Genomic DNA, 13,149 nt, shown 5'->3' on the forward strand with positions numbered 1-13,149 from the left:
CCTGTAACCTTCGAAGTTGCTGTCCTTTGGATGGGGCTTTTAGCTTTTACGTTCTTCACATTTTTTGCTCTAACACACCATGGCTGGTTTGGAGCTTTTAAATTTTTTAATGCCCTTGAAGGTTTGACAGTGGTATAAGTTGGGTTTAGTTGACTGGCTTCACTTCTGGATGCTTTCAGAAGTCCAAGGCTCAGCTCGGCACTCTTGGGCTGCCTGATTTAACTGTGGGAGGGACTGCTACTGGGTCTGTGGCTTTGTTCTCTGGTTTCTCGATGTCAAACACTGGCTGCACTGAGGTGTCCGAGGTGCTCCCCCTCCACTGGCAATCGTGCTCCATCAGTAGCTGCTGGCAAAAGCACTCTGATGGGGTGGCAGTGGGGCCACAGGCGAAAGTGCTCCACTGGGCCGGCAAGGGTCTTGGGTGAAAGTGCTCTGGCATGGTGGTGTGGTGAGGGGGCTCTGAAGTTTCAGTGAGCCATTGGACTACAAATAGTAGCAGCACCTGTACCTTCCTCCAACCCCTACGTTTTGCTGAAGGAGAGGTTATACTACTTTTGACTCCATAAGGCATTTCCTTAATCCAAAAGATTAGTTGATACTGTGGTTTGACTGTGATGCTTAAGAATGCAGTCTGAGTTTTCAAATCAATGATGCTTTGAGTAATTTAGAAAATGCTTTATATGACTCCAAACTCTAGCTTGTGGAGTTTATTTGATATAGTTAGTTTTCTATAAAACGTCATTAAGGCTCCCTTTCTCTTTCTGTTGGCCCTTGGTCACCAACCAGAAAAGGACACCCAGAGCTGGGATGAAACGTAGACCTTAGTTCTATCAGAGAAAATGTAAAAGCATTTTCAAAGCATTTTCTCTATGCAAGGGAATTCCTTGACCATAACTTGATTACCGGGGGCAGCAAATCTGAATAACTAGTAAACTTAAAAACCAGTTCTGCAATTGAATAATATAGCCTCAGACATTGAGAAAAGCACCTAAATAAATCTCATGTGTTGCAAACTAATGAAACGTTCCAAAGGGAAAAAAAGTAAATATGTATGTATCGTAATATAAAACAAAAGGAAAATGGGGCTAAAATAAATCGAAAGGGCCCTCAGATATTTAAAACCAATAAAAATGTTATATTTTGGGAAGATTTTAAAAGTGTCATTGAAAAGCAGTACTGCTGGCATATTTCTGTCCTTTCTCCCCCCAACCTTTTATTCTTTCTTAAATTAAAACTCCAAGGAAAAAAAAAAAAAAAAAAAAGCAAGCCTCTATCTGGGCTATTGAGGAACACTATTCATTTCTCCCCTGACCTGATTAGTCAGAACGTCTTTCGAATGATTAGTTTTCAATTTGCACCACTGTCAGAGAGAAAGGCCTCCAAATTAATGGCTACATTGATTGTTTATGCCTCCAAGAGACACATTAAAAAAATTTCAGCAACGCCAAAAGAAATGGTGATCTTCTGAAAAGATTTAGCTTAATAGATTTTTTTTAAAAAGAAAAATGAAAGTTTTGGCAACTTGCAAAAAGTATGTTTAAAATTCCACTTACAAGTCTGGCTGCCTAGAGCGTGTGAGTGCTAAGGGCTTTGTCAATTCTTAGCATAAGAAGCTGACCTAAGATTTTGGGATCCTTGGACCCATCAGTGGAAATTTTGGTAGAACTGCAATTCTGGCTCATACGTAGGGCCCATTTACCATGCTGGCTTCCTTTTAATAAGAAATGCTGTCCCTCACCACATCCCCCCAGTGTCCTTCCTGGGTGGTTTATCCTCCCTGCCTGGGCTTTTGGAACCACACTAAAAATTCAAGAGGAAAGGTTTCTACAAACATTGTTCTGTTTGGTTGGCACAGAAGGGATGGGAATTTGCACAGAGCTTTTGTTGGGCAAGTTTCTCTTAATTCCCTGCCAATGAAGTTCTAATGCTGTGTCTCAGATGAACAAAGGTAACAACAGATTAGACAACTATTCACTCCATCTTACATTTACTCTGAAGAACTGCAATATGTTTTTGCAACAGGTGAAGGACCACGTTAGAAGTAAGCTTACTTTCCTTATTGATATGCACCTTGTTGAAACTGGCCAATATAATGATGCAATGGCTATTCATGATAGCAGCATGCCCAAAATTGTAGCTCACTGAGGACCAATAATGATCAATGTTCAAGGATGAGAAATACAGTAATGTTTTCTCTGTTCTTGTTGAGGTTTGATGATTATTGTTTATGCCACGGCAAATGAGGTTTCATTAGATATTAACACAGTTTCCATGATTTAAATAGGTGTTGAATGCCCATTTTTCTCAATATCATCTCGTTTCCTTAACTTTCTTATGTGTCTGAACCTGGTGGTCATACTCCCTCTCAAATCCCTCTTTGCAAATTCTTTGATCTGGGTCAGCACAAAAAGGAGGCGTTAGTCTCAAATGACACCTTATTTCAGTGAGGTCCAATTATGGTAAGAGAGATGGTCGAAACCAACAGTTTATGGAATATTAAACTGGTAATGGCAGAGATAAAACTGATCATCTGAGGCTTGGTATCCAGCATTTGGAGCCCTACATGACCCCAGTAGTACTAAGCCCAGACTGCTGTTGGCAGGTCAGCACAATCAAGATTGCTTCATACAACTGCAGACTGGATGACCAAGCACTGTGTGGTGTAACGGGGCCCTGCAGTCATCACTTATAAAACTCAGAACCATAACACGGATCATGTGTTCCATATGAATTGCCATGGTTGGATATCTAATTTTTTTCCCTGTCCCAAACTATGGTACTAGTTATTCACAGATTGGTAGTTTTTGTAAAACCAGTGCTTTGACTATGTGACATTAACACTCATGAGGACCTGATAACTTCCAAACACAACAGAACATTTGGACACTTGTCACCTGAGTCCTGTGCCAGCTGCACCAACTTGGCTGAGCTGTTGTCATATTCCACTAGACTCTACCAAAGGTCATCTCCAGTCTTGGCTCACTTAGCTAGCTTTGGAATTTGCTCTCCCCTTTATCCAATGCTTCCTCTTCTTTGTTACATTATATTGCTCAGGTCTTTTAAAAATCTGAAGAACAAGTGCTTGCTTGAAGCCTTCCTGAAGTCACTGGTTCCACTTTTTTTTTTTTTTCCCAGGCCAGAAAAAATAGCCTCTGATTTACTATCCTGGGCAATGCACTATTAAAAATTCTATGATTAAATAATATTTCCTGTTGCAGAATATCTCTTGTTATGCTGAAAGCCATTGAAAACTGCCCTTAGTAGATACTTTAAGGTGTCTAGTGGTATATCAAGTTAGGTTGGGGAGAAAAGGTAGGGGGTTGTGTAAACCCCTTTCTACCAGGAGGTTTCCCTAGTGGAAATAGTATTTTTTTTAAGTCACTGGCATTGTTTAGAATTGCTGGTGCATGGTAATAAGCAGACTAACCTTCAGTTGGGTTTATTATCATTTTTAAGTTATCTACAGACAATGAACCCCTTTATACCTTGGCAGACTGCTCTCACTTCAAAACCTTCTCCCTTATATATCACTGTTCAAAGCAACCCCTAAATGATCAAATTATATATGGGAACAAAGCATTCCTGAAAGATCCTCCTTATTGAAGTACGTATTTCACATGGCATAGTTAAAGTTTTCAAAGACTATAGGGAAAGGAGCTGCACACTCTGTGTACATAAGTAACTGCAGTTATTCTCACGTGGCCTAAGACTACAAAAGATGCTTGCATGGGCTTTTGTGTCCTAGCACTGTCCTTCTGTTAATATAAATGAATTAAAGAAATTAACCAATTTTCCTAGAGTCTACATAATCTCACATTTCTTAATTTGTTGGATTTGTCTCCACTATACTCAGTTTAGTCTCTTTTGAAGTCTCCTCTCATTTAAGTAAAACTCATAACAATTAACAACAAATAATCAAGTCAAATGAAACTTTTTTCTTTCTGAGGAGTTTGAGACCTCAAGGTCCCTATATACAAGGTCATGTCTGATCATTCACCTTCTTCCCTCTCAAACACTTTTGCTATTTTTTCAATGTCTTTCTTCCCAGCAAACTAGTTAGGGAAGTGTAGGGGGCATGAAAGCATGTGTGGAGATGGATGCATGGAAGCGTTTTAGGGCCAGGGCAGAATGACACATTCCACGAGTACTCATACCCTGCATTGCTCATTGGCAAAACTCAGTCACACGCCACACCCAGCAGCAAAGGAGGCTGCAAAATGTAAACCCAGGAAGAAGAGGAGATGAACACTGGCGACTAGTTAGTGGTCTCTACTATACCCCCAGTTAGTCAGGAGAAGGGCATACTCAATCTTGTCACTGCCAAAGATCTTGTGCTCACACATTGTAGATTCGTAGAAAACACCTGCCAATTAGGTGTGTGTGCTAAGTATTCTATGAACGATAAGGAAAGAGTGGGCCTGCAATAATCTTCAAAAACTTTAATCAAGTCTTACTTCTAATAGACCAGCCAATCTGCTAACAAACCAAGAGGAGACTCAGCAGATCCCATGAATGTTGATGGAGTTTGATCATTTTGTTGAGAATTATGAAATCAAGGATGATTTCTAACAATTCACTAAAAAATGGTTGCAGGGCTTGTTAACTTTCTAAGTAGTCAGTTTATGCACACATACATTTGATTACATAAGCTATTTGCATGTTTATATAGAGAGAAAGAAAAAATAATTGGTGTTATGTGGTTTTCAGATACAAAAGAGAGGACATGTAAACATTTGCAGTGAACAGACAGAGCCTAAATTCAAGATCTCAGTATAAGGCACTCTGGAATAAATGGGAGAAAATATTTCCTGTGTTTTGAGTTTCCCTTACTATTGCATGTCACTTGGAAAGCCTAGCAACCAATTTATAAGCCCTCACAAATCAATCACTGCTAGGCAGTAGCCCACATTGTGTTTTAATTCTAAGTATTTCTTCTTGTCTCAGAAATGAACACCGATGTAGATTAACCATGTCTACATAGTGGACGTGGTTAAATCTTTCAGGTACCATATGAGAACAATGATGACTAATGGGAAACATTTTTAAGATCACAAGAGAACTGTATATTAACAAGCAAAAAAAAATGTAATCATCTCAAAATAACAGGCATTAACAAACCTGCATACTGCAGAGATGCATTGTTCCTGCATGCAAAGAAACTGATGAAATGATCCCCACTGCTATGCTCAGAGAAAAATTAAGTGACAGGTCCCTTTTATTTGAGAGTGTGCTGGTTTTTTTCCCTGATGATGGACTTAAGATGTTATATAAAGGGTGATACAGTGAAGTCATGCTACATCAAATTACTGCTTACACAGGATGCTTCTAAACCATTTAACCTGATACTACAGAATAAAACATGTGTAATCAACAAGCACTAAAAAGGAATACGTAACAAGAATGCCCTTCACTTACCTGAAGAATGTGCATGAATTCTATTCAATGACAGTTTTAGTCAATGGTATCTCTTTGATTTTGGCATCCAGATCAACTCCCTACTGATTAATTAGGGGACCCATTATACTTGGAAATGAATGACTTAAATACCCATAAATATGAGGAACATGGCATAATGTCAGAATTGAAATGTCAGACCCATGACCTAGCCAGTGGCTCCAATGAACAATATTAAACCAGTGATTCTCAAACTTTAGGAAGCATCAGAATCACCTGGATAGTTTATTAAAACACACGTTGCTGGACGCCAGTCACAAGTTTCCGATTCAGTAGATCTGAGGTACAGTCTGAGAATTTGCATTTCTAACAACTTCCCAGGTATTGCTGATGCTGTTGGCGCAGGGGCCACACTTTGAGAATGAATGCATTAAATTAATAATCAAACATCTGACTGAGGAACCACCATATTCCTGAAAATACAGAATAACTGAATTTTCCCATTAAAGGGTTGGAGATGTTACCCAAACCATGCATTTTTATAATGATAGCTATCATATCAACTTTTATTTAAAATCTTAAGCCCCTCTCCCCACTGATGGAGCAAAATGAACAAAATAAACGATTCAACCCCCCTTCCCATTACCTTGCATCAGAGTCTTCTTGGAAGCTCTACCAAAATAACTCTACATCTTCAGAATCTTTTTTCAGCCTCATTACATTTAGGGAAAAGAATGCAGGTTCCTCTTTGGCACTGTGTCCTCAGCTAGTCTGTGGGAAGCTCAGCAACTTGCCACTTGTTCCCAGTTTAAGTAACAGGAATGAGATCATCAACATTTTCTATTGGGTCTCCTCAATCTCCTCCTGATTCTGGTTTAATACCGGTATGCAATGGACATGTTGAAGCCCAATGGCTAACAAACTCTAAAACTTTTGGCTATGTGCTGGAAGGACCCTGAGAGAAAGTCTATGCTGGGTTAAATTCAGCCGCAGATCTGTTTCATTTGGCTGGTACTGTGTTTCAGGAAGAACTGCGCTTGAATGCCTTCAGGAGGCGCATGCTCTCAGTGGCTTGTACTTCTTCCTGATTTGCCACTGACTTCACGTATTTACATTACCTGCCTGACCCTCTAGGTCGTGGCAATTAAAGTACCTGAAAAACCCTCTGCTTTAACAAATGAGGAAAATAAACTTTGAAGAAATTAAGTAACTCTCACAGAGTCATGCTGATAGCTAGTGACAGAACAGGACTACAACTAATAGCTCAAGATTTTCTTGCTCTCTCTCTTTTTTTTTTTTTTTTTTTTTTTTTTTTTTTTTTTTTTTTTTTTTTTTTTTTTTTTTTTTTGCTGCTTTCTCAACCTCTGGAGTCTCTAATGGTGTCAACACAGACTTTAGACAAGAACTTGATCAGCATCGCCTGCCTCACTCTGTATTACCTTAAGGGTATACCTATCACGGTCACCCACCTCAGTCTATCAGATGTGCTCCATACCTTTCTCAACATGGTACCTTCCTGTGGAGTGCTTTGAAACATGTTGAGATACGACTTCACATTTTTTGGTTTGTAGAGGAGGAAAATATGTGAATAAGTCTGAGGTCAAAGAAATAACTTGAACTCCGGCCTTGGAGTCACTGACAGAAATAGTATAGATTTTCATAAAGGCATCCTTTAAAAACGAAGCCAACAAACAAAATTAGACTTCAGATAAAAGGCCCATGCCACAATCTGGGTTTGAAACATAGTAAAGTCAAGAGAGAGAAAGTTTCCCCTTGGTCCTCCTTAATTTGGCTGCCTGTGCTATTCTCCAAATTCCTTTTATCATCATTAGATGGAGAACATTCATTCGCCTGCTCCAATTTGACCTTCTTGTTTTAATGGTCAAGCAAAGCATAGGGCAGGAGAACTAAAAGCAGTGGTTCTCAAAATTAAGCATACATAGCCATCACCAGGAACTCGTTGATGATGCAGCATCTTTGAACCCAGCTGCAGAGATTTCTGGTAGGCCTGAAATCTATATAGTTAGCTAGCACTCACAAGTGTTTTCCATGCTAGTGATGCCTAGAATACACTTGGAGAAATGCCTTGTGCTTTTCAAACTTCAGTGTATTTACAAATCTCTGTTGAAATGCGGCCTCGTTAAGTAGGTCTGGGGTGGGGTCTGAGGTTGGGCATTTCTCAAAAATTCCTGTAAAGTGCTGGTCCAGAAACTGCTCTTTGAGTAGCAGGGTTTAGAACTCTGATGTGGCAGGGAGTTATATTTCCTAGGTTTAAAATTCAGCTCTCCACTTTTCTGGTTGTCAGTCTGGAAAAGCAGCTTAACATCTCTGTGCCTCAATTCTCTCATTCTCAAATGGGACACACTTACATGGCAATAGAAATAGGAGAGAGAGAATACAAAGTTTTGTTTGTTTTTTGAAATGGAACTTTGCTCTTGTTGCCCAGGCTGGAGCGCAATGGTGCAATCTTGGCTCATTGCAATCTCCACCTCCGGAGTTCAAGGGATTCTCATGCCTCAGCCTCCCAAGTAGCTGGATTACAGGCATGCGCCATCACACCTGGCTAATTTTGTATTTTTAGGCAAGACAGGGTTTCACCATGTTGGCCAGGCTGGTCTCGAACTCCTGGCTTCAGGTGGTCCACCTGCCTCGGTCTCCCAAAGTGCTGGGATTAGAGGCATGAGCCACCGTTGCTGGCAAATACCAAGTTCTTGAACTACATCCCATGCTAACAGATTGTGAATTCCTTAAGGAGGTGCCATATCTTCCTTGAAAAACAGAACTTTGGAATTTTTCATTTTAAACACCTGCAAGAACAGACTCCTAATCGACTTCCCTTTTGCCACCACCAAGATTTTCCCTCAGAAATCAATAAAATCACCTCAGTTCTAGGTTTGGCCAGCTAAGAGAAATCTAACCAGCAGATCATCAGCTACCACAGAGAAAGGTCATAAACTGGTGGGCAGAGGTTAGGATGTCTCCCTTCTTGGCTCTACTTACTATTGTAACATTCAGACAACGCACCTGCCTCCTTCTGCCTCAATCTGTAGGAGAGTGGCTGTGACAGCTAAGTCACCGCCGAGTTACATCTTATCACCTCATTTTAATCAATAATTCCCTTATCTTAGTCTACTGAAGACTCTTTTGCGAAAAATTTTAAACTCGTAGACACCCAGAGCACGTTTCACAAGATGCAGATTAGGCAGGTCTGCTATGAGCACTCAACATCTCAATTTTTAAAAAACCTGGCCCTCATTCTGAAACAGGTGCTCCATTCTTTGAGAAATAAAGCTTTCTAAAATGTTTGGGCCAGGCGCAGTGGCTCATGCCTGTAATCCCAGCACTTTGGGAGGCTGAGATGAGTAGATCACGTAAGGTCAGGAGTTTGAGACCAGCCTGGTCAACATGGCGAATCACCGTCTCTACTGAAAACACAAAAATTAGCCGGGCGTGGTGGTACACGTCTGTAATCCCAGCTACTTGGGAGGTTGAGGCAGGAGTACCACTTGAACTTGAAAGGTGGAGGTTGCAGTGAGCTCAGATTGTGCCACTGTACTCCAGCCTGGGCGACAGAGTGAGACTCCATCTCAAAAAACAAAAACAAAAACAAAAAAACAACAAGTTTGAAAGGAAGGATGCTTAGACACCATGCGAGTTGAACAGCAGCTTCCCTGGTACATTTTACAGATCTCTATCCTTTGTGTGAGCAATTAAATCATGTTCTGTTGAAGGACCCCAGTGAAGGCTACCATTTGCTGAGTGAGCCTTTACCACTCACTAAGCCCTCATGTTTGTTTTTCCTTACAAAGCCTGCTATTACCATTATGATCCCCACAGAGTAGAACGAAGTGGTGGCTCAGAGAGCACCTTGTCTGGAGTTGTGCCATGAGTTAGTGTCAAATGTGGGACCCCAAACCCCTGTCTGTCTGACTCCTAGTCTAACAGACTTCTCCTGTGCTCTAAAGCAGAGCTTCCTGGACTGCAGCGTCCACCAGAATTCCTGGAGGGCTTGTTAAAACTGCTTCCCAGGTCCCATCTTCAATGTTTCTGGTGAGTAGGTCTGGGGCGAGGCCTGAGAATTTGCATTTCTAACACACTCTCGCGAATGCTAATGCAGTGTGAGCACCACAGCACAAGAATTAGCTGTTGGGTCCTTTCCTCTGGGGAGTTGGATGCCTCTCATTAGCAGTCCTCACTACTTACACGGGGCAATTTAGAAAAGCTTTCCTTTTCCTTCAAGTGTTGCTTAGACAATAAGTACGTGACAAATGGCCAATGAAGCTGCCGTTAAGTCAGTTCTTAAATGTCTTCAGTTGTTACTTCTGTGGGGTTTGAAGTTGTCGTATGTCGTCCTCCTCAAGCAGAAAGAACAATTCTCCCTTTGTGGTGGCTCTTTCATAGAACTTATTTTGTTTTGTCTTTTCTTTCTCCACTTTAAAAATGTTGAACTGTTTTACTCTGCCTCTATTCCAACTAAGCAATGGTTACCAAAATATCATCCAATAGGTTCCGTCCGACCAGGTGCTACAGGAATATAATAATCTACCCTCTATGTCTTCTTCCTCAATTTAGTGAAAGGACTCCAGCTGGGGTCTGGATTGGTCTTCCCTTTATGTCAATGACCCTGTGGTTGTCTCCTGGGACTTCCAGGGTTTACCCTCAACAGGGGCATTGCATCTACACTAGGCACAAGCACAGACTACTTAGTAGGAAGGGTCTATTTCAGCTTGCAGCTCTTTTTGTTCTCCTCAAGGAATTGCATGTGTGGTGGGCCAAGCTATTCCCACAGCATGTGGAAAGAACACCAGTCAGAGTTAAGCAGGCAGAATGACCCTGTGAAGTCTTCAAAGGGTGGGATATATTTCCGTTGGGATAGCTAAGTGGGACACCTCAGAGTCAAAAGTCCCCAGTGACTTTGTTCTCTCCTGGTACATTCTACAGACTTCTATCCCCAGCAGTAAAACTATGTCTCTGAGGCGCTCCCCCCCCACCTTTTGTTTTTATTTTGCAAAATTCAAACTGCAATTTGATGTGATGGATCTCATAATAACAATTCAAATGACCTCTGGATGAGTCTTCTTCAACTCAGAGTTCACAAACCAGGAGCTTAAAAAAAAAAAAAAAAAATCCTTGGCTTCTTGGAAAGCCTTTTACTGTTCCTTTGAGGCAAGGAAATGGAATCAGCACATACAAGACCTTGACACAAAACCCACTGCACCATTTACCCAAAGCAGTGTGACTTGACCACTCTGAAGTCAGCGTTCCCAATTGTCAAACAAACAGATATATTTACATCATTGCACTGGATGAAACGGATTGAGAGGATGGAATGGAATATCACAGATGAAAGTGCTTGAAATGTTTAGAACTTCAGAAAATATCAGTAGAATCTGATCCCCATTAAACACCTAACTTCATCTCTCTAATCTTTTTCTCTGGGGAAAAGCAACATTTGAACTGGTAACAAAATCAGACTCAGAATCCAGCAAAGTTCAAAGTGCACATCAGTGGGAAGCAATGGAGCATGAAGGCTGGTAATTTTGACATGAGTGCTTGTCCTTGCTCTGCCACTCACTAGTGGTGTGACCTCTGTGAGGCTTCTCAAAATCCCCCAGGTAGTTCAGAGTGGTTTAAAAAAGTTTTTTCGTTTTTTTTTTTTAAATAGAGTTGCTGTGAGCATGAAATAATTATGTATGAAGTTCTTCGCATAGTAATACATAGTGAACACTCAGTAAATGTGGTTATTTCCACCTCCATAACTTGTCCTACTGGAAGGTCTTCAGGGGCAATAACATTCATGGAACTGTTGTCTCCTATGATAACTAACCCTCTGTAAACTTAGTGAAGGTTAAGCATCCTTCTCCCACAAATGTGCGTATGCATATGTACACACAGCCATGCATTGCTTAACAATGGAAATACATTCTGAGAAATGTCTTATTAGGCAATTGAATCATCATGTAATCATCACAGAGTATATTAACACAAACCTAGATGGCGTAGCCCACTGCACACCTAGGCTGTATGGTATAGCCTATTGTTCCTAGGCTACAAATCTGTACAGCATGTTATTATATATTGTAGGTAATGGTGACACAATGGTAAGTATTTGTGTATCTAAACATAGAAAAGGTACAATAAAGATACAGTGTAAAAGATAATGGTACACCAGGATAGGGCAGTTACCATGAATAGAGCTGATAGGACTGGAAGTTGCTTTGGGTGAGTCAGTGAGTGAATGTGAAGTCCTAGGACATTACTGTGCACTACTGTAGACTTTATGAACACTTAGGCTACACTAAATTAAAAAAATTGCTCTTCAATAATGAATTAACGTTAGCTTACTGTAACTTTTTTACTTGACAAAGTTTTCCTTTTAAAACTCTGACTCTTTTGTAATAACACAGCTTAAAACAAATACCTTGTACAGCTGTACAAAATATTTCTTTATCCTTCTATAAACATTTTCTATTTTTTAAATTTACTTTTATTTTTTTACTTTTAAACTTCTTTTGTTGTTAAAAATGAAGACAGAAACACACACAGTAGCCTAGACTTACACAGGGTCAGGATCATCAGTGTTGCTGTCTTCTACCTCCATATCTTGTCCAACTGGAAGGTCTTCAGGGGCAATAACATTCATGGAACTGTCATCTCCTATGATAACAATGCCTTCTTCTGGAATACCTCCTGAAGGATCTGCCTGAGGATATTTCATAGTTAAGTTTATTTTTAATAAGTGGAAGTAGTACACTCTACAATGATGATAATAAGTATACTATATCAAATGCACTAACCAGTACCACAGCCATTTATTATCACCAAATATCATGCACTGTACATAACTGTATGTGCTATACTTTTGTATGGATGGCAGTGCAGTAGGTTTGTTTACACCAGCATCACCATGAACATGTGAGTAATACATTGTGCTATGATGTTGGTAGGTGAAAGGAATTTTTCAGCTCCATTGTAATCTTATGCGGTCTGTTGACCAAACATCGTTATGCAGAGCTTCACTGTATATTTTCACAACATTTTGCATATAGTTTTAGGGAATTCATGGATTTCTTTGTTGCCTATCTATGGCCACTTGGGCCCCTGGGCCTCATGGATATTATTGATCCATCATCATCAGGTGAGTTGGGTTTTGTAGTGTATTAATGACTTTTTTTTCTTTTATCCTCAGCTGTTGAGTTTATGGACTTTCAAATGTGCTGTTATAACTAATTGAATGTGAAAACTCAATGCAGCCTAGAAGCTTCATGGCCCTTGTAAGTCTGTCCAAACCCAGCCCGGATCACAGTTACATGGCTTGTGATGTGCAAAGCTTTTTCTAGGAGTCCCTGTGGCCTTGCCCTCATCTTCCTCTGTGGTTCTCCTGTGGTCTCTGTGGGCCCTTTGCCTACAGTTTCTATTGTGCTATGTGACACCCTGTACACAGAACTCAGCTCCTTTACTGGTTTTCACGAGACACCTAACTGAACGTTTGGTGCCTCTGGTGAAGAGTCACACTGTGGAGTGAAGTGTTTCACCATCTTGATCCCTCCATCCCGCCTTTCTTCTTCCACTCTGGTACATCAAAACAATTTCTCTCTTCATATGGAGTCCTCAGACATATCTAGGCACAGCAGGATTTCACTTTCTGTCCCATCCATTCATCAGGAGTATTTTCCCCTCAGTTTTTCCTCTTTCTTTCCTATGAGAAATTTAATGGAAATTTTTTCTCCCTCTTATTCCTTATGAATTAATATT

This window comes from Rhinopithecus bieti, unplaced genomic scaffold, assembly GCF_001698545.2.
Source record: "Rhinopithecus bieti isolate Rb0 unplaced genomic scaffold, ASM169854v2 scaffold_7438, whole genome shotgun sequence".
Taxonomy (NCBI): Eukaryota; Metazoa; Chordata; class Mammalia; order Primates; family Cercopithecidae; genus Rhinopithecus; species Rhinopithecus bieti.